Source organism: Lontra canadensis, unplaced genomic scaffold, assembly GCF_010015895.1.
Source record: "Lontra canadensis isolate GAN:19392208 unplaced genomic scaffold, GSC_riverotter_1.0 scaffold114, whole genome shotgun sequence".
In the NCBI taxonomy this organism is placed as follows: domain Eukaryota; kingdom Metazoa; phylum Chordata; class Mammalia; order Carnivora; family Mustelidae; genus Lontra; species Lontra canadensis.
This window is the reverse complement of record NW_022631108.1, coordinates 1,899,301-1,926,371: the sequence shown is the minus strand read 5'-3', so window position 1 is coordinate 1,926,371 and position 27,071 is coordinate 1,899,301. Positions and strand designations below refer to the sequence as shown.

Below are 27,071 nucleotides of genomic sequence, written 5' to 3'. Positions count from 1 at the left end.
CAAGTGACTGCAAATGATGTGAGACTGAATAAGATGTGTACATGTGTGTGAGAGCCAATAGTACCACTATGACACATAAGTAATTACAAATATTGGATGGATAAGGGCAAAGATTTTGCCTGATACTGATGAGCACACATAACAAATATCAGGGATTATTTTTCACTTTTGAAGATCTTGAAGTCAAATAGCTTATAATCTTCCCAGAAAACCTATCTGGCAACTGCAATTAGTTAAAGAGCTGACTACAGCACAGTAAGCAAATACTTCAGAAAGTCTTTTCCTGGCTAGTTCTCCTAGGGAACTTACCAGTTCTGCCCAATGGAAAGCTCAGTCAGAATTTTTATTTTAAAGAAGGGAGTTCTGCATGGATATCACATTCAATTAGGCTCCCAACTTCTCTTATATTTGATACCTCCTATGATTCCTTCATAAGCCAACTTCATAAAGGGAGGGATAACTATGTGTGGACAGACAATGTAGTTACTGTGAGCATTGCCATTTTACCTGGAAGTTATTTCATTTAGCTGGGTCTAAATGTCTTTCCTGAGATCTGAAGCCCATTTCTTCTTCAACGGACAGTGCACCTTGTTATTCTGAGTAGTATTATTTTAATTACCAGGAGACAGCAAGGAGTACATTACTCAATCTCACATTACCAGTAAGTAATGCCCAGTCACGATGCCTTTCCTCAGATATCCTAGTTTGTAATCATTTCATATCCTGGAGACAAAGGCTCACTAATTGGTATTGGTGACCTCAGATGCCATTAAAATCTGTACTAATAATTAACAAGTACTTTAGCTACTACCCACTTCCTTGTCCCTACCGTCCATTAAAAAATGTTAGATTGTTCTTACACAGCTCCTATCTCTCAGTGTCTTGTTCTCATACACATGATTTAAAGATCTCTATTTTTATTTTTTTTCACTTTTTCTTAAGCTATATTTCTCAAAATGTGCTCTCTGCACTAACTGGAGTGCATATTAAAAATGAATATTTCCAGATGGAACAAATCTTAACTTCCAAAGGATAGAGCCAATGTAGCTACATTTAACAAGCTTCCAAGAGAAACAAATCTGAGAACCTTCAAATCTGAGAGTTTTCCTTGAGTTATAAAGGGCAACATCAACATCAATTTAGTCATTTTCTTAAGCTCCACACCAAAATTAGGTCCTTGCAGGCATTTTCTATGCTTTCCTATCTCCATTCCCTAGGTTCTTGATTTTCCCTCTGCTTAAAGTGCTACATCCCCATCTTTACCTATTGAAATCCTGTCCATCTTCTGAGGACACTCCTTAAAAAAAATGCTACCTTCCTTATGAAAGTTTCCATTATCCTCTGATTATGATCATACCCACCTATGAATTCCCATAGCACTTTGCATTATAAATATATTTTCTTTTCTTATTCATTCCACAAAACTGTGATCTCATTACTAGCAAAGACCATGTTTTATTGATTATATAACCCTCCACCACTGAAGTGCCCAGCTATTTTACATGTAGTCAGAACTCAATTATATTCAACTAAGTTTATTGAACATCTAGGTCAGAGCTTAATACAATAGGAGGATCCTTTTAGGTCTCATATATGCCATGTTATTTTGTAAACAATTTGAATATAGCTCTATATTGACTATTGTTTAACTTGTGGCTCATAAAGTGTTTTAAGACTTTATTTATACATGGTTAAAATACAGGAGAAAGTAGTAAATCACTTTTCACAGGTACTATAAAACACTGAGCAAACAGTTTCTAATTATGTATCCAACTATCTAGCTATTAGTGTCTCCTGTTTTTACAACTCTGGGTATATGTATCCTAATTTTCATTTGGAAATAAAGGTCACCATTTTACAAAGTTCCATTTTAAACATTATATTTCAAATATTTTTACTATGTAGGTGTGATGACAAAATCACAAGTTATGGTGCAATGGGAAAACTGTATGTATTTCCTATTCTCAGTGCTGACAAGTCTATAGGGATTTCCTTCCACTCTTCTTAATGTTCATCTGGTATTTCAGACCAAACATCAGAATTTAGACAAAAAGAGGACTTTTTAGAGGAAAGTTAAATGCTTTCAAGTTTATAGAAAATAAAGTAAGGTCCAATATAACCAGGTCTTTTCTGGCTGTTTTCACTTTTTTGCAGTCCTTTTCTTGCAAATTTCTTTTTGAGGGTGTGCCTTATCCATTGCTTCATAGGATTAATAAGTTGCAAAAGTGAAGAATTAAAGCAACTTTAAGAGGTCTGGTAAAAAGAGCAAGAATGGAGTGGAAAATTAAACCAGACTCCAGGGCTTCACTCCAGTGCTGGCTTTGATTTTGAGTGTAGGTGACTACCTAATGTGCTGTGATTTCAAGGGCTGCCAAAAAGCCCTCTTGTAAGAAAAAAGAAAGTAAAAATCCCTTCCAATATGTTGTTGGGGTCCAAACTCATTTTTTCTTAAGAATGAGCCTTTTTTTTCCCTATAGAAAAAATTTAGGTTTGGAATGCCAGACTTCCACCTTTAAAGATGGAGTTCAGGAACTTAAAACTGGCATCTTTTCCTGGGGAATATCAGTACCACACACAAATTCAGATTTTCTGTATCATGTATAATAGATCCTAGAGTTTTTGCATTCTGTACTTTACAGCTCAGTTAGTGTATCAGTTTTTTTGTTCTTGGTGCTTAGTATTTTCCCCCATAGTTGTGTTTTACTTATACATTGAGAACATTTTCTCTCCACTGTATTATTCAAAATCTATAGCATCTTGTTTTATTTATTTTTTAAGTATTTTATTTTTATTCATTTGAGAGAAAAAGAGAGAAAGCACAAGCAGCTGGAGGGGCAGAGGGAGAGACAGAAGCAGACTCCCTGCTGAGCAGGGAGACCTTTATGGGGTGTGATCCCAGGACACTAGGATCATGATCTGAGCTGAAGGCAGATGCTTAACTGACTGAGCCACCCAGGTGCCCCTATAGCAGTTTGTTTTAAAGAATGAAAGGGTGTGCCTGGGTGGCTCAGTTAGTTAAGCAACTGCTTTTAGTTTGGATCATGATTTTAGGGTCCTGGGATCCAGCCCCAGGTCGGGATCCCTGCTCATCAGGGAATCTCTCCATCCCCCTCTCCCTTGCATGCTCTCTTTCGCTCTTCTTTTACTCTATCTTAAATAAATGAAAAAAATATTTTTTAAAAACAACAAAAACATATTATGGAAGGCTTTCAGTAGATGCCTGAGGTCTTTAGAAACTACATTTAAAAAATCATGATAAAATATGATTTAGATTTTATGATTTTAAATACTGAAATGCAAGGGGAAAACAAAAGACTCTTTAGCCCTAGGTAATTACCTTAAAATGTACCCACGTAGCTTTTAATAATTATTCTAAAAAACTGCCTAGGGAACATTTGACAACCCAATAAAAAGGCAATTAATCTAAAGCATAAGGATCTCATTTTTGAATTTTAATGACAGATACTAAATCACATCCTTATATCAGACTTGGAGGAAGACAAGGGAGAGGGGTACAAGACAGTGAAAGCTGCTATTCCAGATGGTTAAATATAAGACTCCTCCAGTGTCAGTTTTGTTTTTGCTGGACTTGTCTTACTTTTTGGCTTTTAGTAGCCTGTCTCTTCTGATACTCCAGTCAAATAGGATTCTTTTCTGTACTTCTCAATTTTCTACAATATTTTCTATACTCAGAAAGTGGACCCTATAAATTAGGAGAACTCTAAAGGAGTTTACTTTGTCACTCACTTTAAAAATAAACCTCCACTACTCACCCCTACAGTGCAGCTGCATGTCACAGCCTGGCTGGGTCTTAACCTGCCCCACTCACCTCAGTGATATAGTGCAAGCACATGTTACAAATGGGTTGGGTACCAGTCCCACCCATGTCTTCACCACAGTTACAGCCCAAACACAGATAAGCATACACAACCAACCCAAGGGACACTTTTTAAGCACCTAGCTCTATTGGTCAGGGAGATTGTGCTTCTGGGCACCATGTGACTTGTCCTACATAAGACCATTCCTTCAAGACTGGGAAAATTAGGGGTGCCTGGGTGGCTCAGCGGGTTAAGCCTCTGCCTTCAGCTCAGGTCATGATCTCAGGGTCCTGGAATGGAGCCCTGCATCGTGCTCTCTGCTCAGCAGGGAGCCTGCTTCCTCCTCTCTCTGCCTGCCTCTCTGTCTACTTGTGATCTCTCTCTGTCAAATAAATAAATAAATAAAATCTTCAAAAAAAAAAAAGACTGGGAAAATTAGTTGATTTGTGTAGTATGTAAAGTCAAACAAAGACAGGGAAAATAAGAAAAAAAACACACACAAAGAAAGACCAAATATCAGGGGAAAAAGATATACTAATGTAATGGAGATAAACAATCTACTTGATAAAGATTTCAAAGTAATGCCTATAAAAATGCTTACTAAACATGGGAAAACAATGAATGAACACAGTGAAATTCTTATTAAAAAATAAGATATGTGGGGCGCCTGGGTGGCTCAGTGGTTAAAGCCTCTGCCTTTGGCTTAGGTCATGATCTCAGGGTCCTGGGATCGAGTCCCGCATTGGGCTCTCTGCTCAGCAGGGAGCCTGCCTCCACCTCCTCTCTCTCTCTGCCTGCCTCTCTGCCTACTTGTGATCTATCTGTCAAATAAATTTTAAAAATCTTAAAAAAAATAAGATATGTAAGAAAGTTCCAAACAGATGTTACAGAGCTAAAGAATAAATTAACTAAACTGAAAAATACACTAGAGAGCTTCAACAGGATAGTGGGTGAAGCTGAAGACCAAATCCATGAGCTGAAAGGCAAATCAACAGAACTAATTCAGACAGAGCCAGAAAAAAAGATGATAACTTAAGGGACATTTATGACAATATCAAGGGAATAACATTTACATTATAAGTCCTGGAAGAGGAGAGGTAGAGAGAAAGAGCCAATTTCTTATTTGAAGAAATAATGACTGAAAACTTACCTAATCTGGGGAATGAAACAAACACGTTTAGAAAGCCCAGAGTCTCAAGCAAAATGAACCCAAAAAGATGCACACTGAGACATATATTTGAAATGGTGAAAGTTAAAGATACAGAATGAGTCTTAAAAGCAACAAGAGAAAAACAACTTCTTACATACAAAGGAAATCTGAAAGAATATCAGGCTTTTTTCCCTCCATAAATTTTGTAAGCCAGAAGAGAGTGGCACAATATATTCAAAGGGCTGAAAGCAAAAACTTCCAACCAAAAATTATCTACCTGACAAGGTTAACATTCTGAATTAGAGGAGAGATCAAGAACTTTCCAGATAAGCAAAACCTAAAGTAGTTTATCACCACTAAACTGGCCTTACAAACAAAGTTAAAGAGACTTCTCTAAACTGAAAGAAAATGGTATTCAATTACAAACAAGAATACATACAAAACTAAAGATCTCACTGGAAAAGGTAATTATTTAGTAAAGGTAGCAAGTCAATCACTTACAAAACAAGTATGAAAGTTAAAATTTAAAAATAGTAAAATTAACTGAAAGTACAACAACTAGTTAAAGAATGCATAAAATAAAAATATGTAAGAGGCACCTGCGTGGCTCAGTTGGTTGACCATCCAAATCTTGATATCAGCTCAAGTCATGGTTTCAGGGTTGTAGGATTGAGCCCTACATTGGGCTCTGCAATCATCACAGAGTCTGCCTGACCTTCTCCCTCTGCTTATCCCCCTGCTGTTCTCTCTATCTCTAAAATAAATAAATAAAATGTTTTTTTTTAATATGTAAAATGTGACATCACAAACAACAACAAAAAATATGGGGGAAAGATAAAAATATGTAGTTTGGGAATGTGTTCAAATTTAAGTCTCTATGAACTCAAACCAGACTATTATATACATAGAAAGTTGTATGTGAATCTTATAGGAACCATAAAGCAGAAGTCTGCAGTAAATATACAAAAGAAAATGAAAGAGAAATCTAAAAATAACAAAGGAAGCCATCAAACCTTAAGGAAAGAGAAAAAGACAAAAGGAACACAGAGGAACTATAGAAACATCCAGAAAATAATTAATGAAATGTCAATAAGTACATACCTATCAGTAATTACTTTAAATATTAATGAACTAAACTCTTTAATCAAAAGACTGAGTGGTTGAATGGATTAAAGCAAACAAATAAACAAAGACCCTTCTATATGCTTCCCATGAGAGACACACTTCAGAAGTAAGGACAATGCAGATTGAAAGTGAAGGAATAGATAAAGATATTCCATATAAATCAAATAAAAAGAAAAATCATGTATCTCTAGTCAGCAGCAAAATAGACTTTAAAGACTGTAATAATAGACAAAGAAAGGCACATAACAATAAAGGGGTCAACCGAAAAAGAGGAACAAACTTTTGTAAATATATGTATATGCACACATCATAGAAACACCAAAATATATAAAACAAATACTAATGGACATAAAAGGAAAAAAATAACAGTGATGCAATTTGAACTACCCACTTACATTAAAACAGATCTTCCAAAGACAGAGTTAATGAGGAAATATCATCCTTAAATGACACATTAGGCCAGATAGATTTAATAGATAGAACATCGCATCCAAGAGCAACAAATATACATTATTTTCAATTGCACATAGAATGTTCTTCATTATAGATAACATGTTAAATCACTAAACAAGTCTTAATAACTTCAGGAAGACTTAAATCGTATCACACATATTCTCTGACAATGGTATGAAGCTGGAAATAAATTACAAGAAAAAAATGGGAAAAAATATGGAGATAAAACAATATGCTTCTGAACAACCAATGGGTCACTGAAGCAATCAATGAAGAAATTTTGAGAAAACCTAGAAAGAAGTAAAAATAGATTTATGACATACCAAAATCCAGGAGATGCAGCAAAAGTATTGCTAGAGGGAAGGTCATAGTAATTCAGCCCTACCTCTAGAAACTAGAAATTCAACCATACCTCTAGAAACTAGAACTATCTGATATAAACAATCCAACTCTATACCTAAATAAGCTAGAAACAGAATAATAGATGAGATTAAAATTCAGTAGAAGAAAGGAAATAATCTTAAAGTGGAAATAAATGAAATAGAGACTAAAAATAAAACAGGAAAGATTAATGAAGCTAAGAGCAGTTTCTTTTCAAAGATAAACAAAATTGATCAACCCTTAGCTAGACTCTCCAAGAAAAAAAGATAGGTTAAATAAATAAAGCCAGAAATGAAAGAAGTTACAACAGACATCACAGAAGGACAAAGGATCATAAGAAACTCCTGCTAATATACACCAGCAATTTGGACAACATGGAAGAAATAGATAAATTCCTAGAAATAGATAATTTTTCCAGACTCAATCATGAGGAATTAGAAATTCTGAATAGATAGATTACTTGTTAGGAAATGGAATCAATAATTAAAAACCTCCCACCATATAAAAGTCCAGGACCAGATGAATTTACTGGTTAACTCGAACAAACATTGAAAGAATATTTAATATCTACCCTAAAAATCTCCCCAAAAGTTTGAAGAAAAAACACTTCCAAAGTTCTTTTAATACGAGCATTACCATAAAACCAAAATTTGACAAAAACACCCTAAAGAAAATAAATTACATGTCAATGTCCCTGGTGAATATACTTGCAAAATTACTTAAATTATTAGCAAATCAAATCCAAAAATACCTTAAAAGGATGATGTACCATGATCAAGTGGGATTTATTCCAAGGATGCAAGAATTGTTCAACATCTGCAATTAACATGATACATTACATTAACAAGATGAAGAATAAAAATTACATGATTAAAAGATCATATATGACCACAGATGCAGAAAAATAATTGACACTATTCAATATTCATTTATGATAAAATAAAGAGAGCATGGAAGGAATGTTCTTAAATATAATTCAAGCAATATATGATAAACCCACAGCTAACCTCATACTCAGTGGTGAAAAGATGATTTTCTTCAAAGATCAGGAAAAAGACAAGAATGTTTACACTCCCCACTTTTATTCAACATAGTTTTGTAAGTCCTACCCAGAACAATTATGTAGGAAAAATAAAAAGGCATCCAAAACAGAAAGGAAGTAAAACTGTCAGTATTTGCCCATGACAAATACTTTCTACTTTATATAGAAAATCCAAAATACTCCACCCTTCCCCAAGAAAAAGCTAATAAATGAATTCAGTGAAGTCCGAGGATAGAAAATCAACATGCAGAAATCTGTGTTTTTTCTTGTTTACAAAAAATCAGAGGGAAATGAAAATAATACTTTTAACATTACACCAAAAATAAAATATTTAGAATATATTTAACCGAGGAAGTAAATTATGAATAAGTAAATTATGAAAATTATGACAGTGCTGAAAGAACTTGAAGATGACACAAATAGATGGAAAGATATTCTGAGAAAAGGAAGATGACAGCAAAGTAAGAGGATCCTAGGCTTACCTCATCCCATGAATACAACTAGATAACTATCAAATCATCCTAAATAGCACAGAAATTGACCTGAAGACTGACAGAACAAATTCTACAACAAAATGGAGAGAAGCGGCCACACTGAATAAAGTAGAATGTACAGAGACACAGTATGAGAGAGAAAGAGATCATGGACTCTGAAGTGAGGAGAGACCTATGGTCATAGAGAAGGATGAGAGACAGACTAACACACAGGGGAGTGCATTTAGAAAATGAATCCCCATAGGAATCGGCTCAGAAAGCCAGAGGGGCTGAATTTCATGACTTTTAGCAACCAGTGGGGCTTAAAATCTGGAGTTCAAAAGGTCAAGGGGCTTGACTTAGGGAGACCCCTGAGGCAGAGTGGCCACACTTGAAGAGAAAGAAGGGCAAAGAACCTGTGGATATATAGCATGGCAACAGCAACCTGAAGAGCACCTGGACACACAGTGGGGAGATTATTTGCTCATTTCAGAGAATGTCCCTGAGAAGCAGCATTCATGGAGAGACCCCCTACAGAAACAAATGAATGACAGGTGCCATTTCCCTCCCCTGCATTTCAGTATAGGCAGAAAACCACTTGCAGGAACCAGCACATCACCAACACTCATTACCTAACTTACTTAATATAAATTAAGCCCTGCCATGCCATACTTTAATGGATTCATGCTTTCCAGTCACCCTTGCCTCAGATCCATCGTGGCAAGGCCTCCTTCCCCAGAAGAACCTGCCTATACCCCTGAAAATACCACATCTCCCCGCTCTGGAGTTTTGCAGAGCCTCAGTTCTGGTGGTGGTGGCAACAGATCTCATTTCAGAAGCAAATCGGGATGCATTTGTTAAAACCCACCACATTCAGGTCAGGGACCAAACATTGCCCACAACAGGCAAAGAAAGCTTCTGCAGACAACTGGGCCTGAAAGCTAAAACAGCCAGGACAAAAGAGCAGAAAACATGCAGCACACATTGGAGACACTTCTGCAAGTTCCAGGCCCTGGAGAACAGGGGACACTACATGAAGGGAACTACAGGACCTCTTCTTCATAACCCTCAAGAACAGATGTAGCTGACTTTCCTAATGCACACACACACACACACACACACACAGAGAAAAATGCACAGAGACTTAGATAAAATGAGGAAACAGAGGGATTTGTCACAAATGAATGAACAGGAGAAGGCCATGGCCAGAGATCTAAGTGAAACAGAAATAAGTAACATGCCTGATGGAGTATAAAGCATTGATCCTAAAGATACTCACTGGACATGAGAAAAGACCAGAAGACATTAGTGAGACCCTTAACACAGAAATAAAAAAGAACCAATTACAGATGAAGAGTGCAATAAGTGAGATTAGAAACAGGCTTACTGCAATAAACACCAGGCTCAAAGAAGCAGAGAAAGGAAGTAATGACCTACAAGACAGACTAATGGAAATTAATCAAGCAGATCAAAAGAAAGAAAGAAAAAAAGGATTTTGCAACACACAAACAGACCTAGAGAACTCAGTGACTCCATCAAACATAAAAACATTCATATAATAGTACCAGCAGAAGAGAGAGAAAAAGGGGCAGAAAATTTATTTGAAAAGATAATAGATGAAAACATTCTTAATCTGGTGAAGGAAAGAGATATCCAGATCCATGAGACATAGATAATCCCCGCCAAAAAATAACAAAAGCAGATCCACACTGAGATATATTATAATTAATAATGTAATGCAAAATACAGAGATATAGTAAAAAAAAAAATAAAAATGGACAAAAGAAGAAAGTTACATACATGGGAAACAACATAAGAATACCAGCAGATATTTCACCAGAAACTTTGCAAGCAAGAAGAGGGTGGCATGATATATATGAAAAGTCTGTGGCCAAGAATACTCTATCCAGGAAGGCTAACATTCGAATTAGAAGGAGAAATAAACAAATTCTGAGACAAACAAAAGGAAAAGGAGTTCGTAACCACTAAACCAACCCTGCAAGAAATATTAAAGGGGACTCTTGAGTGTAAAGGGTAGACCAAAAATGACAGTATAAAAATAGGAAACAGGGGCTCCTAGGTGGCTTAGTGGGTTAAGCCTCTGCCTTCAGCTCAGGTCATGATCTCAGAGTCCTGGGATTGAGCCCCGCATCAGGCTTTCTGCTCAGCGGGGAGCCTGCTTCCCCCTCTCTCTCTGTCTGCCTCTCTGCCTACTTATGATCTCTCTCTGTCAAATAAATGAACAAAATCTTTAAAAAAATAGGAAACATAAAACCAGTGAAAATGAATATTTCTATAAAATAATCAGTGAAAAATCTCAAACATACAAGGATGCAAAATATGACAACACAATCCTCAAGGATGGGTAACAGAGGAGAAAGGAATGGGCTCAAACTTAAACACATCAACTTAATATAAACTACTATATGCAGAAGAGATTATATAAATACCTCATGGTAATCATATATTAAAAACCACTAATAAAAATGCAAATAATAAAGAGAATGAAATCCAAATATAACACTAAAGAAAGTCAACAAAACATGAAAAGGAAAGATAAGAAAGGATCAGAGAAAACAGTCAAAAACAACTGCAAAGTAAGTACTAAAATTACAATAAATACATGTCCATCAATAATTACACTAAATGTAAATTGACTAAATGCTCCAGTCAAAAGACATATCCTGACAGAATAGATTAAAAAAAAAAATACCCAAGTATATGTTGCATACAAGACCTATGTTAGACCTAAGGACACCTAAAGAGAGAAAATAAGGAGATGGAGAAATATCTGTCATGAAAATGTATGTCAAAATAAAGTGAAACTATCAATACTTACCTCAGAAAAAACAAACTTTAGGACAAAGACTGTAACAAAAGATAAGGAAGAACACTATATAATAATAAAGGGGACAATACAACAATAAGAAATAATAATAGTAAATATTTATGCATGCAACATGGGAGCACCTAAATACATAAAACAGTAAATAACAAACAAATTTCTAATAATAAAATAATAGTGTAGGACATTAACACTTATATAAACATATAATCTAAAAGGAAAAATAGACAAGGAGACAATGGGTTTGTATAATACACTTGGAACAGATGGATTTAACAGATACATTCAGAACATTTCATCATAAAAAAGCAGAATTCACACTGTTTTCAAATGCACATAGAGCTTTCTGCAGAATAGATGACATACTAGGCCACAGCACAAGTATCAGTGAATTAAAAAGATTGAAGTCCTACCATGCATCTTTTCTGATCACAACAGTATGAAAGTTGAAGTCAACAACAACGACAAAAACAAACAAACAAAAAAACTGGAAAGAACACAAATATATGGAAGTTAAATAAGATGCTACAAAACAATGAATAGGTCAACCACGAAATAAAAGAAGTGAAAAAGTGCATGGAAACAAAGTAAATTGAAAACACAGTGGTTCACGTCATTTGGATGCAGCAAAAGTGGTACTAAGAGGGAAGTTTATAACAATAAAGGCTTACCTCAAGAAGTAAGAAATATCTCAACTAAACAACCTAACATTATAGCTAAAGGTGATAGAAAATGATCAGCAAATGAAACATAAAATCAACAGAAGGAAGAGAATAATAAAGATTAGAATAGAAATGAATGATACAGAAATTTAAAAAACAATGAAAAGATAAATGAAATGAAGAGATAGTTCTTTGAAAAATCCAACAAAATTGATAAACCTCTAGCCAGACATACAAAGAAAAAAAAAAGAGAGAAAAGACATAAATAAAAAAAAATTATAAGTGAGAGAGGAGAAATAACCACCAAACTGTAGAAATAAAACACTACAGGAGAATATTATGAAAAACTATATAAGAACAAATTAGACAACCTAGAAGAAAAGGATAAATTCCTAAAAATATATAACCTACCAAAACTGAAACAGAAAAAAATCATACATACCAATTCCTAGCAAATAAATTAACTCAGTAATCAAAAAATTCCCAACAAGCTAAAGTCTCGGACCACATGTCTTTATAGGCAAATTCTACCAAACATTTAAAGAAGAATTAGCACTTACACTTCACAAAGTATTCTAAAAAATAGAAATGGAAAGGAAACCTCCAAACTCATTCTAGCCAGTATTACCCTGATACTAAAATCAGATAAAGGCATCACTAAAAAAGAGAACTATAGACCAAGATCCTGATGAACAAGATACAATAATCCTGAACAAAATACTAGCAAACTAAATCCAAAAATACATTAAAAAAAATCATTCATCAATGAATGACAATCAAGTGGGATTTACTCCTGGATTGCAAGTGGGATTTACTCTTGGATTGCAAGTGTGCAGAGATCAGTCAACATGACACATCACATCAATAACAGAGAGGATAAGAACCATATGACCATTTCAATAGAGTCAGAAAAAACATTTGACAAAGTATAACATCCATCCATAATAAAAACCCTCAACAACAAAGGTTTAGAGGGAACATACCTCAACATAATAAAGGTGTCCTATGAAAAATCCATAGCTAATATCATTCTTAATGGAGATAAACTGAGAGCTTTCCCCCTAAAGTCAGGAATTCGACTAGGATGACCACTCTCACCATTTTTGTTCACCATAGTACTGGAAGCCCTAGCCAGAGCATCGGACAACAAAAAGAAATAAAAGGCATCTAAATCAGTAAGAAGTAGTAAAAGTTTCATTATTTGGAGATGACATGATAGTATATATAGGAAACCCAAAAGTCTCCACCAAAAAATGCTAGAATCAATAAATTAATTCAGTACACTCACAGGATACAAAATCAACGTACAGAAATCTATTTCATTTCTATACACCAATAATGAAACAGCAGAAAGAGAAACAGCAGAAAGAGAAATTAAGAAAACAATCCCATTTATAATTGTCCAGAAAATATTAAGATACCAATGATAAACATAACCAAAGAGGTAAAAAAACTATACTTTGAAAATTATAAAACCCTGACAAAAGAAATTGAAGATGATACAAGAAATGAAAAGACATTTCATACTCATGGATTGAAATAACAAATATTGTTAAAATGTCTATATTTTCCAAAGCAATCTACAGATTTAATGCTATACCTATCAAAATACCAGCAGCATTATTCATAGAAATACAAAAACAATCCCACAATTTAGAAAGAACCAAAAAAGACCCAGAATACCCAAAGCAATTTTCAAAGAGAACGGTAAAACTGGAGACATCCCAGTTCTGGACTTCAAGTTATATTACAAAGTTGTAATAATCCAAATAGTTTGGAACTGGCACAAAAATATACATATAGATCAATAAGATAGAAGAGAAAAATGCAGAAATAATCCAAAATTCTATGGTTGATTAGTCTTTGACAAGGAGGAAATAATATCCAATGGGAAAAAGACAGTCTCTTCAACAAATTGTGTTGGGAAAACTGGACAGCAACATGCAAAAGAAGGACCACTTTCTTACACCATACACAAAAATAAATTCAAATATATTAAATACTTAAATGTGAGATCTGAGCCAATAAAAATCCTAGAAAAAATATATTCCATATCTTTTCTGACATTGGCCATAGCAAATATTTTCTAGATAGGCCTCCTGAGAAAAAGTTAATAAAAGCAAAAATAAGTGGGGTGCCTGGTTGGCTCAGTCGTCAAGCATCTGCCTTTGGTTCAGGTCATGATCCCAGGGTCCTGGGATCAAGCCCCGCATTGGGCTCCCTGCTCAGTGGGGAGTCTGCTTCTCCCTCTCCCACTCCCCTTGCTTGTATTCCCTCTCTCACTGTCTTTCTCTCTGTCAAATTAATAAAAAAAATCTTAAAAGAAAGCAAAAATAAACTATTGGGAATACATTTTTAAAAAGTTTCTGTACAGCGAAGGAAACAGTCAACAAAACTAAAAGGCAACGTACAAAATGTAAGATATTTGCAAATGATATATGCAATAAATGATTAGTATCCAAAATATATAGGGAACTGATAAAACTCAATATTGCAAAGACAAATAGTCCAATTAAAAAACAGGCAGAAGACATTATATTTTTCCAACGAAACATGTGTTTTTCCGAAGAAGACATACAGATACCTAACAGACTTACAGAAAGATTCTCACCATCACTTATGATCAGGGAAATGCAAATAAAAACTACCATGAAATATCAGTTCACATCTGTCAGAACAGCTAAAATCAACAACACAAGAAAGAACAAGCGATGGTAAGGATATGGAGAAAAAGGAACATTCCTGAACTTTTCATGGGAATGCAAACTGGTGCAGCCACTGTGGAAAACAGTATGGACATTCCTCAAAAAATTAAAAATAGAACAACCCAGGATGCCTGAGTGGTGCAGTTGGTTAAACATCCAACACTGCATTTCAGCTCAAGTCATGATCTCAGGGTTGTGAGCATAAGCATGGAGCATGCTTAAGAGTATATCTCTCCCTCTGCCCTTCTCTGCTCTTTCTCAAAAATAAATAAATAAATATATTAATTAATTAATTAATTAAAAATAGAAATACCCTATGATCCAGCAGTTGCACTACTGGGTATTTGCCAAAAGAATACAAAAACACTAGTTTAAAAGGATACATGGACTCTTACGTTTATAACATTATCTACAATAGCCAAGTTATGGAAGAAGCCAAAGTATCCTTTGATTAATAAATGGATAAAGAAGTGGTACACACATGCACACACACATAGAGGAATATTATTCAGCCATTAAAAAGAGTGAAATCTAGCCATTTCAGTTACGGGTGTTTAACCAAAGAGTAAAAAATGCTCATTCAATGTCACTCATCGTCAGGGAAATACAAATCAAAACTACAATGAGATAACACTTACATCTGTTGGAATGGTTAAAATCAACAACACAAGAAATGACAGATGTTGGTGAGGATGTGAGGATGTGAAGAGGGAGAATCCTCTTACTCTATTGGTGACAATGCAAAAGTGGGACAGCCACCCTGGAAAACAATTTGGAGGTTCCTCAAAAAATGAAAAATAAAATTACCCAGCAATTGCACTACAATCCAGCAATTGCACTACTAGGTATTTACCAAAAAAAGAAAAGAAAAAAGAACAAAAAAACAAAAATACTAATTCAAAGGGAGACATGCACCTGAATTTTTTTGTTGTTGCTTTTTAAAGATTTTATTTATCCATATATTTGAGGAGGGGGAGACAGTTGGGGCAGGGAGGAGCAAAGGGAGAGATATAAGCAGATTCATTGCTGAGTGCAGAGCATGACACAAGGCTCCATCTCATGACCCTGAGATCATGACCTGAGTGGAAACCAAGAATCAGATGCTTAACTTACTGGGCCACCCAGGCGCCCACACCCAGATGTTTATAGCAGCATTATCTACAACAGCCAAATCATGGACACAGCCCAAGTGTCCATAGACTGATGAATGGGTAAGGAAGAGGTCACACACACACACACACACACACACACACCAGAATATTACTCAGCCATAACAAAGAATGAAATCTTGGCATTTGCAATGACATGGATGGAGTTAGAGAGTGTTATGCTAAGTGAAATAAGCCAGTCAGAGAAAGATAAATACCATGTGTTTTCACTCATATATGGAATGAGAAAACAAAACAATGGGGCAAAGGAGAAAAAGAGAGAGGGGGCCAAATCAAGAAACAGACCCTTAATTATAGAGAATAAACTAACAGTGACTCGAGGGGATTGGGGTGGGGAGTTGGTTTAATAGGTTTTGGGGATTAAGGGGTGCTCATGTGATGAGCACTGGGTGCTATATGAAAATGTTAAAGCACTATATATTGTACACTTGAAACAAGCTTTACACTCTGTGTTAACTATCTGGACTTTAAAAAAAAAACTTTAAAAAAATAAGCGGTATTTAGATTGCCCCCCAATAAAGAAATGAGGGCCCAGATAAATTGACTTTCTCATGGTCACACAGACATCCAATGGCAGAGATGGAACAAAAGCTCAAGACTTTTCACTCTTTTTTAAAATATTTTATTTATTTATCTGACAGACAGAGATCACAAGTAGGCAGAGAGGCAGGCAGAGAGAGAGGGGGAGGCAGGCTCCCCACTGAGCAGAGAGCCCGATGCAGGGCTCGATCCCAGGACTCTGGGATCGTGACCTGAGCTGAAGGCAGAGGCTTAACCCACTGAGCTACCCAGGCGCCCCAAGACTTTTCACTCTTAATCTGATTTTCATTACAATGAAGTTGCCTTTGCTATGACGAATTTAAAGAAATTCATCACAGTTTATATTTTCAAATCAATGTTACCTTCAAATGGTCACTTTGCAAAGATATATGCTCAGCCTAGTGATGCTGTGTTTTGAGAAATATTCTCATAACTTATTCTTTGGAACTATCTTTGGGACTCCTTTGAGCTAATCAAGAAAAAGGGGGGGGGACAAATCATAACATAGACTTTTAACTATAGAGAACACACTGAGGGTTGCCAGAGAGGAGACGGGTTGGGGGGTTGTGTGAAATATGTGATGGTATTAAGAGGGCATTTGTGATGAGCACTGGGTGTTGCATGTAAGTGATGAATCATTGAATTCTACACCTGTCACTAGTATTACATTGTATGTCAACTAGCTGGAATTTAAATATAACCTTGGAGAGCTGATAAAATGCTGACTCAAAAAGATAATGTGTACCCATATGTTCACTGCAGCATTATGTACACTGGCCAATAAATGGGAACAGCACCAATGTTCAGTGATGAATAGATAGAGAAGATATGTATGTCAACACACACACATACACATTGGAATACTACTCAGCCATTAACAAAAAACACAAAATCTTAACTTTTGCAACAATAAACAATCAAATAGAATTTCAATCAGCAAATGCAAACTTATTGTAGTTTTCCATAACAGTATCAGTAATACCCAGCAATATTTCAGAAAGAGGAAAAACATTTATATTTTATCTCCATCTATAGCATTTTGACATGAGTAATAGCCTTATTTCCTCTTTATTATGTTAAGTAGCATAACTTTCTTATTTTAGATTGACATATTTCTGCAGGTGTTTTTATCAGATATAGGTTTTTTTTTTAATTTAATTTAATTTTTCAGTGTTCCAAGATTCATTGTTTATATACCACACCAGATATAGGTTGAAGCATATCATGCACTTGTACAAATTTTTTTAAGTAAAAACACTGTGATGTCTTAAAAATATGACTTTCAAAAAATTTTATTTTCTCTTTTTAGCCTGATCTCTTACACTCTTCTAAATGCTCTCGGCTTCCATTATGTCAGACTGTCCTTGAATGTATCATGCACCTTGCTATCTCTGTCTCTTCATTTAACCTATAGGTCTTTATTTTCCAGTTCCTCACTATCCCAGTTTGATAGACAAATTCTTGGTATAAAGGATAATTTTAATAATTTTATTTTATCCTCCAAGTATTCACTGAGTCATTTAAATCATAATTAGCTTTTCTTCTGTTTACTTCCCAAAACATGGTGCTTGTACCTCTATTATGACCTGATGTGCTTCATCTTGTCTGATGGTATAGTAAGTTGTCCATATAACCACTAGATTGTAAGTTCTTTGAGAGTAGAGACTCGGTCCTAATTATATGTGTCTCTCTCACCACACTTAGAATAGGCCTGTACTAAATGTCCAGTAACAGACCTTTAGGAAATGAATAATACATGAATAAATGAACAATATATGTCCATATGTCTTTGTAGAAGCATTTTTGAATGATCCATTTCAAATAATTTCTGCATAATTTTTGCAGTATGTTTTTAAAGTATTTTCAAGTTATGAAATCTAAAAACATTTAGTGATTTCTAGCTATTATTCTAATCATTAATATGAGCTACATCAAAGTGCTTGGAGATTATAAAAGCCACTTTTTAAAGAACATTTCTTTTTATTAGAATTACATCTGATTTTTTATAAAATTGTCTTTTTTCCCCTAACAGTAAAATTTGCTCTTAGTTATTACCATTTGCCAATGGATAAAAAAGAGCTCTGAATGTCATCCCAGTGAACTGATTAGGATCTCCTTCATGGTTTTCCCTGAAGTAATTACAATGTATTCATTTATGTATTTGGGAATCAAGTTGAAGAAACTTTGGAAACAATCAAAAAGAAAACACATCTTCAGAGAAACAGTGGCCTCATATGTCTTTTGTCCATTTAGCGTTTAAAAAATAATCCAACTACGAATTTACCATTTTTATTTGCAAGCTGTGAACTAAGGCAGAATACACAACTCAAAATACACTCACTGCTTTTTTTTTAAATCATAACTCTTCAAAATATACATTTAAGTGGTCACATTGTATTACTATCAAAGAAAGCACATATAAAATCAAGTCAGGTTAAAAAAAAATCACCCTTTCATTCACACACACCAAAATGGAGTAGAACACACTTTGTGAAAATGTGGTACTCTATTTATTTTCTCTACCACAGCCTGCTGCCTTCTGATAGCAGGAAATGACAAGTCCCTCCCCTACCATAGCAAGGGTAATCACCAAGTTCCTGAAAGTATTTTGAACTGTCACTGGTCTCCAAAACCTGCCGTTGAAAAAAGATAATATTTTTTTCTTACTAAATTTACCTGTTGATTTGTTCATTTTAAGTTTTGACATAGGCCAATCGCTTATCTCTCTATGTCATGAACTATTCAAAAAGTTAATATGGACTTACCTGTAAGCCTACAGAATAAGTTTGGCCTATGGTGAGTTTCAGAGTAATTTTGTCATGAGCTTGAGCCCTATTTTTAATTCCTTCCCCTTAAATGCATCTTGTAAAAGACTAAAGAGAGAAGCTATTTCTAAACCAAAACTGGTAAAAAAAAAATGAGAAGTATTTTTTTTTTCAATGAATAGCAACATTTTCAACATTTGGTTGGTTTTTAATGACTATATTTCACTGGAACGAAAAGTAAGTGACTATCCACTTTTTGAGATTGGATTTATTGGGTTTGGATTTGGATTGAGTTTATTGTATTTACCCCTGTTTCCTTTGTAACATTTTAACAAGTGTTAAAGAAAGAAGATTTAGGTCTAAGAGATGGCAAATAGCTTGAATTCAGAGGGCCTCCCCTTGTACTTACTACATAAGTATATGTCAAATGCAAGGTGATTGGAATAATAGCTCTGGAGAGTCCATTGTTTTTGTTGTTGTTGTTGTTGTTTTTTCTTTTCAGCGTAACAGAATTCATTGTTTTTGCACCACACCCAGTGCTCCATGCAATACCTGCTCTCCATAATACCCACCACCTGGCTCCCCCAACCTTCCACACCCCCCACCCCTTCAAAACCCTCAGGTTGTTTTTCAGAGTCCATAGTCTCTCATGGTTCACCTCCCCTTCCAATTTCCCTCAACTCCCTTCTCCTCTCCATCTCCCTATGTTGAGTCCATTGGTTTTTTGTTTTGTTTTGTTTTCCCCCATTAGTTCTTGTTTATAGTTTTTTTTTATATGAAGTTCTTTTTTATTAACATATAATGTATTATTTGTCTCAGGGGTACAGGTCTGTGAATCATCTGTCTTTCACAATTCACAGCACTCACCACAGCACATACCCTCCCCAATGTCCATTACCCAACCATCCTATGCCTTCTCTCCCCCTCCCTTCCAGCAACCCTCAGTTTGTTTCCTGAGATTGAGTCTCTTATGGTTTGTCTCCCTCCCTGGTCCCGTCTTATTTCATTTTTCCCTCCCTTCCCCCACACTTGCCCTTCCTGCCTTTAAAATTCTTCATATCAGAGAGATCATCTTAAATCCCCTTCAAATGGTTATGTGTTTCCATCATTTGTTCTGTTAATGGCTGTTAACTCTATCTATTGTCTATCTGTCTATTTATCTACCCATCTACCTACTTATCATCTATCTATCCATACATGAATCACTTAGATAAGGTTTCACACAGGAGATAAGAGAAAGAGAAAAACAAACTGCTAGCAATTCTAAATTTATCTAAAGCCAGAACCGTTCTCTTCCCCTGTCCTTCCCAATATTGGGAACATCACTAATATCATAAATAACTCAAAGTTTAAAGTCTTCTTTAATCCCCATTTTCTCCACCACTTCTCTTCTCAGACTCCTATGTAGACTTTTTTCATCTGATCTTCTTCACATTGTTTTGAGTTGCCTTATTTTTGGCTTCTCCTTGCCTCTGACTTCCTTATTACTTTCATAACCTTTCCAACTATGCCATCAATGCATTCTGCATATCATGCCAAGGTATTCATCTCTAGGTTATCTCCTTTGCCTGGGAGGATAAAGAGTACTCTCTATTTGGAACATCTACATCTGTGAAAAATCACCCAAGAAACACAAACACAACACACACACACACACACACACACACACTATCATTCTGGACCCTATCAATGCATTGAAACTTTCAGAACCTAGGAGTCCCCACACTGCTATTAATCAAAAAATAAAAATAAATAAATAATTAATTAATTAAAAATAAAAAAAAATAAAAAAAAATAAAAAAAAATAAACTTGACAGAAAGCAATCATCCAAGTGAGTTTGCTTTTCCTAGGATGTCATTTTGAAAGGATACATGTTTATTACAATTATACTCCTACTGTTTAGGAAAATTTTGTAATTTTCATTTAGAATTGCTCTCAGAACCAGCATCACACACTTTAGAATAATCTCTGTGGTAACAATCCTTATATTTCAAGGGTAGTTGATTTTGGGAAATAAATAGTCAAAAGTGATTCAGAAAAAAGCCTGAACAATGAAGTTAAGGATCACCATGAGAGACTATGGACTCTGGGAAACAATCTGAAGAGTTTCAGAGGGGAGGGGGCTGGAGGGATGGAGGTAGCCCAGTGATTGGTATGAAGGTAGGTACCTATTGTAATGAGCACCGGGTGTTATATGCAAACAATGAATCATGGAACACCACATCAAAAAAGTAGTGATGTACTGTATGGTGACTAACATAACATGATAAAAAAAAATTAAAAAAACAAAAAAATGTCATTTTTTATCAAAAGCTAAGTACCTGGGAACATTCGTTTCTCTTTTCTTTTTTTTTCTTCGAAGTTTTAAAATTCCAGCTAGTTGACATACTATGTAATATTACTGACAGGTGTAGAATTCAATGATTCATCACTTACATACAACACCCAGTGCTCATCGCAAATGCCCTCCTTAATACCATCACATATTTCACACAACCCCCCAGCCCGTCTCCTCTCCGGCAACCCTCAGTGTGTTCTCTATAGTTAAAAGTCTATGTTATGATTTGTCAACCCCCTTTTTCTTGATTAGCTCAAAGGAGTCCCAAAGATAGTTCCAAAGAATAAGTTATGAGAATATTTCTCAAAACACAGCATCACTAGGCTGAGCATATATCTTTGCAAAGTGACCATTTGAAGGTAACATTGATTTGAAAATATAAACTGTGATGAATTTCTTTAAATTCGTCATAGCAAAGGCAACTTCATTGTAATGAAAATCAGATTAAGAGTGAAAAGTCTTGGGGCGCCTGGGTAGCTCAGTGGGTTAAGCCTCTGCCTTCAGCTCAGGTCACGATCCCAGAGTCCTGGGATCGAGCCCTGCATCGGGCTCTCTGCTCAGTGGGGAGCCTGCCTCCCCCTCTCTCTCTGCCTGCCTCTCTGCCTACTTGTGATCTCTGTCTGTCAGATAAATAAATAAAATATTTTAAAAAAGAGTGAAAAGTCTTGAGCTTTTGTTCCATCTCTGCCATTGGATGTCTGTGTGACCATGAGAAAGTCAATTTATCTGGGCCCTCATTTCTTTATTGGGGGGCAATCTAAATACCGCTTATTTTTTTAAAGTTTTTTTTTTAAAGTCCAGATAGTTAACACAGAGTGTAAAGCTTGTTTCAAGTGTACAATATATAGTGCTTTAACATTTTCATATAGCACCCAGTGCTCATCACATGAGCACCCCTTAATCCCCAAAACCTATTAAACCAACTCCCCACCCCAATCCCCTCGAGTCACTGTTAGTTTATTCTCTATAATTAAGGGTCTGTTTCTTGATTTGGCCCCCTCTCTCTTTTTCTCCTTTGCCCCATTGTTTTGTTTTCTCATTCCATATATGAGTGAAAACACATGGTATTTATCTTTCTCTGACTGGCTTATTTCACTTAGCATAACACTCTCTAACTCCATCCATGTCATTGCAAATGCCAAGATTTCATTCTTTGTTATGGCTGAGTAATATTCTGGTGTGTGTGTGTGTGTGTGTGTGTGTGTGACCTCTTCCTTACCCATTCATCAGTCTATGGACACTTGGGCTGTGTCCATGATTTGGCTGTTGTAGATAATGCTGCTATAAACATCTGGGTGTGGGCGCCTGGGTGGCCCAGTAAGTTAAGCATCTGATTCTTGGTTTCCACTCAGGTCATGATCTCAGGGTCATGAGATGGAGCCTTGTGTCATGTTCTGCACTCAGCAATGAATCTACTTGTCTCTCTCCCTCTGCTCCTCCCCCGCCACTCTCTTCCCTCCTCAAATAAATGGATAAATAAAATCTTAAAAAAAAAACAGGGGTGCCTGGGTGGCTCAGTGGATTAAGCCTCTGCTTTCAGTTCAGGTCACGATCTCAGGGTCCTGGGCTCAAGCCCTGCATCAGGCTCTCTAATCCACAGGGAACCTGCTTCCCCATCCCTCTCTGCCTGCTTGTGCTCTCTCTCTCTAGCAAATAAATAAAATCTTTTTAAAAAATCTACGTGCAAGTCTCCCTTTGAATTAGTATTTAGGTGTTTTTTTGGGGGGGGTGTTTTTGTTTTGTTTTGTTTTTGGAAATACCTAGTAGTCCAATTGCTGGATCGAAGGGTAATTCTCTTTTTCATTTTTTGAGGAACCTCCAAATTGTTTTCCAGAGTGGCTGCACCACTTTGCATTCCCACCAACAGGGTAAGAGGGTTCTCCTGTCTTTACATCTCACCAACACCTGTTGTTTATTGTGTTGACTTTAGCCATTCTGACAGATGTAAAGTGATATCTCATTGTAAATTAGATTTGCATTTCCCTGATGATCAGTGATGTTGAGCACATTATCATGTGTCTGCTGGCCATCTGTATATCTTCTTTGGAAAAAATCACTATTTGTGTCTTCTATTTTTAACTAGATTATTTGTTTTTTGGAGGGTATTTTTTGATAAGTTCTTTGTATATTTTGGATACTAAAGCTTTATCAGATATGTCCTTTGTAGAATCCCTGGGTGGCTCAGTTAAGTGTCTGCCTTCAGCTAAGTTCATGATCTCAGTGTCCTGGGATTGAGCCCAGACTGCATTAGGCTCTCTGTTCAGCAGAGCTGTTTCTCCCTTTTTCAGTGTTCTGTTCTCCTTCTGTTCTCTCTCTCTCTTCCTCACTCCCTCTCCCTCTCTCTCTCCCTCTCAAAAAAATAAATGAAACCTTAAAAAAAATACGTCCTTTGCAAATATCTTTCCCCATTCCAAAGGTTGCCTTTGAGATTTATTGATGGTTTACTTCATGGTGCAAAAGCTTTTTATCTTGATGAAGTCCCTGTAGTTCATTTTTGCTTTTGTTTCCCTTGCCACAGGAGAACTATCTAGTAACAAGGTGCTATGGCCGATCTCAAAAAGGTTGCTCCTTGTCTTCTTCTCTAGGATTTTGATGGTATCCTGTCTCACCTATAGGTCTTTCATCCATTTTGAATTTATTTATGTGTATGCTGTAAGAAAGTGGTCCCCTTTCTTTCTTTCTTTCTTTCTTTCTTTCTTTCTTTCTTTCTTTCTTTCTTTCTTTCTTCTTTCTTTCCAGTTTTCCCAATACCATTTGCTGAAGAGACTGTCTTTTTCCCATTGGATATTATTTCCTTCTTTCTCAAAGATGAATTAACCATATGATTTTGGATTTATTTCTGGGTTTTCTATTTTGTTCCATTGATCTATGTGTCTGTTTTTGTACCAGTACCATAATATCTTGATCACTACATCTTTGTAATATAACTTGATGTCTGGAATTGTGATGTGTCCAGGTTTCTTTTCTTTTTCAAGATTGCTTTGGCTATTCAGCTCTTCAGGGTGTTTTTGTGGTTGCATAAAAATTTCAGGATTGTTTGTTCTAGGTCTATGAAAAATGGTGGTGGTGTTTTGACAGGGATTGCTTTAAATGTGTACATTTCTTTGGGTAGTATAGACATTTTAATAATATTTGTCTTCCAACCCATAAACATGGATTGTCTCTATATTTCATTGTGTCATTTTTTATTTATTTCATTATTGGTTGTAGTTCTCAGAGTACAGATCTTTCACATTTTTGTTTAGGTTTATTTCTAGATATCCCATTGGTTTTGTTGCAATTGTAAATGGGATTGATTCTGGAATTTCTCTTTTTGCTGTTTTTTTTATTGCTGCATAGAAATGCAAGGTTTCGGGGTGCCTGGGTGGCTCAGTGGGTTAAGCCGCTGCCTTCGGCTCAGGTCATGATCTCAGGATCCTGGGATAGAGCCCTGCATCTGGCTCTCTGCTCAGCAGGGAGCCTGCTTCCTCCTCTCTCTCTGTCTGCCTCTCTGCCTGCTTGTGATCTCTCTCTGTCAGATAAATAAATAAAATCTTAAAAAAAAAAGAAATGCAAGGTTTCTGTACATTGATTTTATGTCCTGTAATTTTATTGAATTTGGTTATCATTTCTAGTAGTTTTTTGTGGAGTCTTTCAGTTTTTCTATATAAAGTATCATGGCACCTGTAAAAAAGTTAAAGTTTTATACTTTCTCTCTGATCTGGATGTCTTTTCTTTGTTTTTGTTGTCTTATTCCTGTGCTAGGACTTCCAGTCTATGTTGAATAAAATTTTGTTAGTGTCTACCTTATCTTGTTTCTGACCATAGACAAAATGCTCTCAGTTCTTCTTCATTTAGCTTGACATGAGCTATAGGTTTTTCATGTAAGGCCTTTATTATTTTGTTCCATCTAAACCTACTTTGTTAAGGGTTTTTATCATGAATAGATGCTGTACTTTCTCAAATGCTTTCTTCATCTATTGAAATGATCATATGGTTCTTATCCTTTCCTTTATAAATGTGATGTATTACATTGATTTATTTGTGAATATTGAACCACACTTGTGATCCAGAAATAAAGCCCACTTGATCGTGATGAATGGTCTTTTTAATGTATTGCTGGATTTGGTTTGTTAGTATTCTATTGAGGATTTTTGCGTCCAATACTCATCAGGGATATTGGACCTTTTTTAGTGGTCTTTTTTTTTTCTTTCCTTTCTTAGTTTTTATTTAAATTCCAGTTAGTGAATATACAGTATAACTTTAGTTTCAGATATACAACACAGTGGTTCAACACTTTCATACACCACCTTGTGCTTATCAAAACAAGTGCACTCTAGAATTCCCATTGCCTAATTTACCAGTGCTCCCACTCACCTCCCTTCTGGCAACTATCAGTTTGTTCTCTATAGCTAAGAGTGTGTTCTTGGTTTGCCTCTCTTTTTCTCTCTTTCTCTGTTTCCTTTGCTCTTTTTAAAATTTTTTTATTTATTTTTTAAAATTTCTTTTCAGTATTCCAGAATTCATTGTTTATGCAACACACCGAGTGTTCCATGCAATATGTGCCCTCCATAATACCCACCACCAGTTTCACCGAACCTCCTACCTCCCTCCCTTCCATAACCCTCAGACTGAGATTATTTCCTGCATATTCTCAGATCACAATGCGTTGAAACTGGAACTCAACCACAAGAAAAAAATTGGAAGGAATTCAAACACCTGGAAGCTAAAGACCATCTTGCCTAAGAATGTTTGGATCAACCAGGAAATCAAAGAAGAACTTAAACAATTCATGGAAACCAATGAGAATGAAGACACTTCAGTCCAAAACCTATGGGATACAACAAAGTCAGTCCTAAGGGGAAAATACATAGACATCCAAGCCTCCCTCAAAAAATTTGAAAAATCCAGAATACATCAGTTCTCTTTACACCTCAAAGAACTGGAGAATCAACAACAAATTAAACCAACCCCACACAAAAGAAAAGAAATAATCAAGATTAGAGCAGAGATCAATGAGATAGAAACTAGAGATAGAGTAGAACACATCAACAAAACTAGAAGCTGGTTTTTTGAAAGAATCAATAAGATTGATAAATCATTGCCAAACTAATCCAAAAGAAGAGAAAGAAGAACCAAATTAATAAAATTATGAATGAAAAGGGAGAGATCATGACTAACACCAAGGAAATAGAAACAATCATCAGAAATTATTATCAACAGTTATATGTCAATAAGTTAAGCAACCTAGACAAAGTGGATGAATTCCCAGAAATCTATAAACTTCCAAAACTGAATTAGGAAGAAATTGACAACCTGAATAAACCAATATCTAGTAACGAGATTGAAGCAGTGATCAAAAACCTCCCAAAAAACAAGAGCCCAGGACTTGACAGAATTTTTTAGTGGTCTTTATCTAGTTTTGGTAACAGGGTAATGCTGGAGTCCTAGAATGAATTTGAGAGTGTCCCTCCATTTCTTCTTCTTCTTCTTTTTTTTTTTTTTTGAATAGTTTGAGAAGAATAGCTATTAACTCTTCTTTTAAATGTTTGGTAGAATTCGCCTATGAAGCCATTTCGTCATAGACTTCTGTTTGTTGAGACTTTTTTATTAACGATTCAATTT

The 27,071-nt window shown here is 35.6% G+C and overlaps 1 protein-coding gene across 7 annotated transcripts in view; it reads right to left on the bottom strand.

Annotated features, from left to right (window-relative positions):
• GPR174 (G protein-coupled receptor 174) overlaps positions 1-27,071 on the bottom strand; it is a 68,884-nt gene that overhangs the window by 8,674 nt on the left and 33,139 nt on the right. Inside the window, exon 1 of one of the 7 annotated variants that reach the window (XM_032840623.1) lies at positions 7,679-7,720. The exons of 5 other annotated variants lie outside the window; for them this stretch is intronic. The gene's annotated coding sequence lies outside the window, so the exon portion shown is untranslated. Of the gene's footprint in view, positions 1-7,678; positions 7,744-27,071 lie in introns of those variants that run through there. One more of the 7 variants, XR_004380650.1, reaches the window with a different exon arrangement.